The following is a 7,343-nucleotide window of genomic DNA, read 5'->3' as shown; positions in this document are numbered from 1 at the left end:
TCCTCGACTTATGACTGGTTGTTTAGTCCTCGACTTACAACCGGTTGGGGGTTGCGGCATTAAAAAGGTTGAGAACCACTGCTCTAAGACAACCTTTCCTAACATCCTTGTTACCAGCCTCCAGTCACCAAGGACAACTCCCAAAATAAACAGTTCTATCTTTGTTGTGAAACAATTGTCAGCTTCACCCACTGAGGATTTTTACAAGAACCCAGGAAGCTGCCTAAGGATCATAGGTTACTAAGCCATATAGTCCTACAATCCCAGTTCAACCTAACATTCTCTAGTTTGAGGTGACAATTCCCTCCATATTTTGACATTGGCTGGCACTGAACAGACTGGTTCAGATCTGGAGGAACAGGGAACATTCTTCAGATCTACCTTGAAAAGGTAGCTATCGTGCTCATAAGCAAAGCATTTGTTTTCTATTATTATCTACCCCTTTTTACTTGGAAAAGGAAAGGATTGATTTTTTTTTCCTATTGCACTATTTCTTTCCTGGGCTATTTAGCATTACTTCACTTAAGCCAACAGGTCTCTGTAGTTCTAAAGGCGCTTCAGTAGCTAACAGTAGCAACTAAACAAAAGGCCTCTATTAATAATGTATTTATTAAAAATGTACTATTTAAAGTTATCTTAACAGATCTTGAACATTCTAGAAGAGTATGGAACACAAGAACATGTTTTTAACATACCTAACACAAAGAAGAAAGGAGAGGAGAGGAAGTCTACTACTACTACTAAGTACTACTAATTCTTTATTTACATTGCAGGAGTAATTCTACCCACAAATCTTCTGTGGCCATTTTATAACTGGTGGAATGAAAATAAAAAAATAAACTTCCTAGAAATACAAGCATCATCAGAACAAATAGTAAGTTTCCAAAAAGCTTTCTGTTTAAACACGGGTTATTGTGCCAGAAGCAAAATCTTTTTTGAAAAACATTTAAAAGCCCCAAAGAAAGACCATCTCAATTTGCCAAAGCTAGACTAAGAACTAAGCAATTTCCACACATCAATTAAAAGACTCTCATAGAGACAGTCGAACTGCCATCTTGTGGTTAACAAATCTCCTTGCTGTGACTCTAATACATTAGTCAGTTTTCCTTTATTCTGTGCACGTAAGAAATAAATCAAAGGGCAACATATTCCAGGCAGGAATAAAGAGCTTTGATTCTCTGGAGTCTAAATATCCAATATGGATCAATGTTACTAGAGGGAAAAGGAGAGAAATTTAATTACCTCAAGCCTTCAACCAAATGCCTAAGACAGTAGGACAGGAAGCATTTGAACAAGGGCAGAGGCCACATAAGTGCTACATTGTTCACTGCAACTAACTGATAATGGGGTAAACAGGCTGCAACATCACTAGGAGAGAATTATCTGGAGGGAGGAAAAAATCACAGAAGTATTGCACCAGCACAGACTTACAGAGATGTCCTCAAAATCAGTCACAGAGGAGAGAGAAAGATTCATTTGCAAGCTACTTTTGTAATGTTTGGGATAAAAATAATCCTGTTCTCTTATCTTCTCTTGATAGTTTAAAAACTTAACCATGTAGAAGAAAACACCCCACAAGGGATAAAGCATGCTGGCCTCTGGAACTGAGCACGTTTCATCAGTTCCAATTGTTCCTGCTGTTACCCTTTGGTTCTGCAATCCACTTTTCTCTGGTTGTGGTGTGATGTTGCCTTAGTCATTCCTCCTTATAGTGCCATTTTTCCCCCATGACACTGAAACACAAATGCACTAAATCAGGAGTAGGCAACCTTGGCTCTTTTATGACTTGTGGACTTCAGCTTCCAGAATTCCTAAGCCAGCATGGCTGGACAAGTCATGAAAGAGCCAAGGTTGCCTACCCCTGCACTAAACTGTATGTAGGCTGAAAGGCACAATAGGAATAAAACTTCACATTGTGGTCTTCAGAGCTAAGTCCTGGTGGGTTTCTTAAACTCAATAAGTCCATGGTGTATGGATTTCAACTCCCCGAATTGCTAGCTGGGGAATTCTAGGAGCTGAAGTCCATACTTCTTGGACTTGTGAAGACTGAGAAATACTGATCTAGATGCTAATCCCTTATTCTTCCTCTCCACTGCCCTCATTTTCTGACCATTACATTAAGGTAAGGAGCATATTGCATTATGTCATGAAATTCATTCTGAATCAAGGGGGTTTAATTAGGCAATATGTGCTAAGGCAGGGGTAGGCAACCTTGGCTCTTTTATGACTCGTGGACTTCAACTCCCAGAATTCCTGAGCCAGGAATGCTGGCTCAGGAATTCTGGGAGTTGAAGTCCACGAGTCATAAAAGAGCCAAGGTTGCCTACCCACGTGCTAAGGGATGCTTTTCCAGTACAGCTCTTATTTGGGAAGCTAACAAATAGACATGGATCATTATACAGGTAGTCCTTGTTACAACAACACTGAAAAAAGTATCTTATAACCATTTTTCACACTTACAACCGTTGCAACATCCATATGCTCATGTGATCAAAATTCAGATACTTGGAAACTGGTTCCAATTTATGATGGGTGCAGTGTCCTTGGGGGTCACGTAATCCCCTTTTGCAACCTTTTGACAAGCAAAATCAATGGGAAAACCGGATTCACTTAACAACTATGTTACTAACTTAACAACTGCAATGACTTAACAACCGCAGCAAGAAAGGTCATAAAGTGGGGCAAAACTCACTTAACAAATGTCTCACTTATCAACATAAATTTTGGCTCAGTTATGGTCATAGGTTGAGGGCTACCTGTATTGAGGACCGTTCTTTAGAAAGTTCAACTAACCTTGCTTTGTAGTTGAAAATATGCTTTTTATGGGGAGACCCTATAAGGGTCTAACAGCCTGTGAATGTTCTGTAGGAAGGCCATGTCTATCAAATGCAGAAAGACATATATTCTACTGCTACATAAAAAAGTTGAATACGTTTCAAATTAAGCACAGCTCCTGCCCAACTCATACAGTAGACATGTCCATGAAATTGGCTTGACAACCATAAGGAAGGAGATGGACACTGTTTTTGTCTAGATATTTTTTTACTTCCAGTTTTACTTACATCCATGAGGTGTCTATTGAACTCTTCTTCATGTAATAACCAGGCCCGACTTTGCTTAGCTTTCAAGCTCAAACAAGGTCAGACAGATGCTACCACCTGCTGAGACTACACTGCTGTGCAATAAAGCAAAACTCCTCCAGCATTGAATGCTTTCATCTCATTCAGAGGGAACTACTGAAGAGTAAGCAATCAAAGTCAAATGGCCTAAGTGGCCTTAGAGTCAGATGATCAGGAGACAGAAGGAGGGATGGGAAAAACTAGGTTTTCTAAAAATGGCCTGTTGTTTTGCAAAGAAGCAAATTATTCAGAAATACTTCATTTTTTTTATTTTCCAAATCCCAACCAGGCAAAAAGGTCATAATGAAGTCCTTCAGACAAGCTATACAAAACTTTCTAGAGAAGACAAGGTAAGTGAACTGGTTTTGCATACAAATTGAAAAAAACTAAATTAGACTATCAATTTAGTGGGTATTTTAAAAGTTTATATCCATTTGTTGGACTGTGTATAGCTGGGGGCATTCTGTATTTGCTGAGCACTACAAGGTGAACATGAAGTCTGCAGTTCACCTCTGGGCTATCTAAATATTTATCATATAAACTATCCTTTGATATTACCTAACTATAAAGGGTGTTTGCAAAATGAAATACACATTGAAATATACAAATGAAATGTTTTAATTAAATTGCCCTGCATCAATTTCTGCCTCCAAGTTTTTTTCTTATCTAGTTATTCTCCTAAGCCATGGGAAACACAATTCCTAAAATTTCTAGCCAGCAAGTGCAGACTCCCTGAGAATTATGGAATTTAACAGTTCAAGTTCACGTGGAGGTCACCAGGTTGGGGAAGACTGAGTTTTCCATTTAATATAAAGCCATAAAATGCAACATGAGGGCCCAGAAGGATATGAGTCACCATTCTTCAGATGCTATAACACTTGCCATTCTCAGTGGGGTCTGCTAACTTTCTGTCTTAAGCCTGGTCTGTGGTGTCCATGGCACAGTATATTTTGTATAAATTATTAGTGAGGTTTTGCTGAATCAGAATCATCAGACACAGTTCCATTAAATAACAAATAATTGTTTTTAACTTTTGCCTAAGGCTTTGTCATGTTTCAGAAAGTAACAAGATCTTAAGTTATATGAGTCAGAAACTACAATTCATATTGGTATTAATGCAACTTGCTTTTACAGAGATACAGCAAGAGTGTGGGCAAAATATCCCAAAACCAGGTAGGATGTAATGGTCCAATGCTGTTTCATATTTTATCCATGAGCATATTGTGTCTGTCCACAGACTCAATTTAAAATGCTGGTTGTCTCCATTAATAACTTGGGATTTAGATACTTCAATTTCTGTTGAATTCCTGTTCAACTTCCGAAGTTCTGGTCCATGTAACCCCCAAACCAAATCTGTAGTGATCCAGCTAGAAGAAGGCATTCTCCGTTATCATGCCAAATGTATATAGAAAGTTCACACTAAGTAATAGCGCCTTTACATGCCAAGTAAAAAATTAGACCTTTAGTTTCAATTTCATTTCTATCCTGTGCTGAATGGCCAATCTTCCCTCTTCTATCTAGCTTTTTCATTTCTTGTAATTCCGTTTTGCTGTTATGTAACTTTGTCCTGTAGTTTAACTAAACACTTCGCCATTGTTTTGTTATCCACTTTTAATTTTCAAAAGATATAGATGGATACCATTTTAAAGCACGATTTCTTTTTCTATACATCAGGGATCTGCCCCAGGGATTTCACTGTTTTAAAATGAGACTAAGTCTGAAGCCACTTCCATGCCGATGCTCAATATTTTCAACCTGCCAATGTGAAACAAGTCCTACCCTTTCCTCTTTTTCCTTCCTCCCAGCAGAAAAGCAGACAAGATTTATCACACACACACTGGCCAAAAAATATTCTCTTCCTTTCCCATCAATTGGGGTGCTTGTTACATCATTTACTTCTACAGAACACTTGGTCCCTAATATATTTATTTGATTTATAGGGGGAAAGTGATTACTACCCTATGTTATGCTTTTCTGTTTATTTTATGTGATAGCATCGAAATAGCTTAGCCTAGAACAGGCAGCAAAACCCTGAACAGAAATAATGAAGTGGCCAAGAATGACCAACATGAGTCTTTTGCTTGGACTTGCATTCTGAAGCATAAAAGGATTGAAAACGATGCACCCTAAATCAACTCCTACAGAATCAAGACTGGCAATAGAGAGAGCCAATTGGACATTGCTTCCCAGATAAAGATAAATTACACAATGTTATCACAAAGCTCAATATTAGTAAACAAACTGGTACTGTTTTTTTTCTCTGTTGCTTTCCTTTGGTGAGATTAAAAAAAAAAAAGGAACATTTCAAACAACCAAAGAGTTACCCCCTAGACTACCTCACAGAACAGCCCTTAACAAGAAACTTCATTCCAAAGTATACATTAATTAATACTTCAGTCTTATTTAATATTGATGGCATGTCTCTTTTAAGCAAGGATTCCAGGTTGTTAATGCTATTATATACTTGATCTATATTTAATTTATAGAAGCTATTTAGTCCTAATTTGCAAAAACAAGTGAAAACGGAGAACAACACAGGCATGGATTAGCTCCAGATTTGGACAGATGGTTTAACAAGGCAGAAATTGTGTGCCATCAGCCAACAATGATTTATTTATTTTATTGATTGATTTATTAATTAAATTTATTTGCCACCCATATCACCACAAGGTGACTTAATGCTGGATTTTCAAATCATGGCATGCTTGGTAACAGTAAATTGCCATCTCAGTTTTGGAGGAAACATTAAGCTATAACTTTCTTAAACTTAAATATTGTGATTATTAATTAAATATCAATTCTTATTATTGCTTAACTTAGTCTTGTATTAGGCACACCCATATTGTGACAGTAGGCACACCCATATTGTGACAAAAAAGCGAAGCTATATATTCCATAATTTTTGAAAACTGTTCCACACATTAATTTTTCAATGTTCCTTGACTGATAAATACAGAGGCTACCATTACTAGTAATAGATGAACTTCTGAAATCTGGAATTTTGCAGCAGTGTCCCTGGTTACAGCAATATTCTCATTACAGCTTTTATTTCATGAACACTTTGCTTAGATTTTTAAAAGACTTTATTCCAGTGAAAACGTTGCTCAGAATAATATGGAAGAAAAATCTTCTACTTCTCATCTTCCTGGATTTTTATATCTTTAGTAAAAGATGCATAAATCTTTTAAATTGTTTTGGAAATATGGCTGTCCGGTAGTGGAAAGCCTTTGCTGTAATAGGTGAAGTGGGATTTGGTGAATGAGTTTTATAGCGTAAACAAATGTTCTAAAATAAGGTCTACATTCTGACAATCATGTACTCCCTAGGGCCTAGAACATTTGGGATGCAGAACTAATATAATATTGGCCAAGAGCGATATCTTCATCATGCTATCAGCGGTATGCTTAAATGTAGAATATTTACGTACAGAAGCCTATGGTGAAAATGAACACTGCAAGGATCACCCTGTGCAAATGGGCCAGTTATGAATTAGATTCAAAGTAGGGACACAGGAATGAATAGGCAGTACAAGGCTAGATGGATTGTTTTAATCCTCCTGCTTTCAGGCACTTCTTCAGGAATAGCATCAATGTACCTTAGACTGGCAAGGTCCTCACCAAATGTTTATGTTTAATCATTAAAGTTAAACCATGCTGGTTCTGCAGTTCAAGGCAATATACAGGGTACTCCCTCCTAATTTTTCTTTACAAGGTCAATTGAGTCAAACAGGTTGAGATGAGAGAGAGTGAATGGCCTCAGCAACCCAGTAAATGTCCATGACTGAGAATAGATTTCCAGTCTCATTCCACCAATTTAAATTAGTATATCACACAGCTGGAACCCACAGACTTCCCATCAAAGAGTAGCCAAACGTAAATCTACTGAGTTTAATCTAAGTGGTATTTTTACCCTACTTAGATGAAGTTATATTTAACTACATTCATCTTTAATGAAGATCATCACAATCTTGAGGAAGTCATTTTTCACAGCCCTCCCAAAATTAGGCAGCAGCAATTTCTCCCTCAGCTGCAAAGGACTATCCCAAAGGAAGTTGCCCATTTCAAGTGAGGCAAGAGGAAATTCTGCAGGCAGACGGAGAGAAAGGAAGATGGGGGTTGTCTTGTCAATGGCTCAGAACAAAAATGCTTACTCTCAAAGCAGGGGGGTGACTGCAACCTTGATTGAAAATCAGTCAGAGCAGATTTTCCTGGGATTAAGAGGAAA

Source organism: Crotalus tigris, unplaced genomic scaffold, assembly GCF_016545835.1.
Source record: "Crotalus tigris isolate CLP2741 ecotype Arizona unplaced genomic scaffold, ASM1654583v1 scf7180000023617.9722795, whole genome shotgun sequence".
Classification (NCBI taxonomy): domain Eukaryota; kingdom Metazoa; phylum Chordata; class Lepidosauria; order Squamata; family Viperidae; genus Crotalus; species Crotalus tigris.
The sequence above is the reverse complement of the archived record's forward strand: the minus strand, read 5'-3'. Positions refer to the sequence as shown.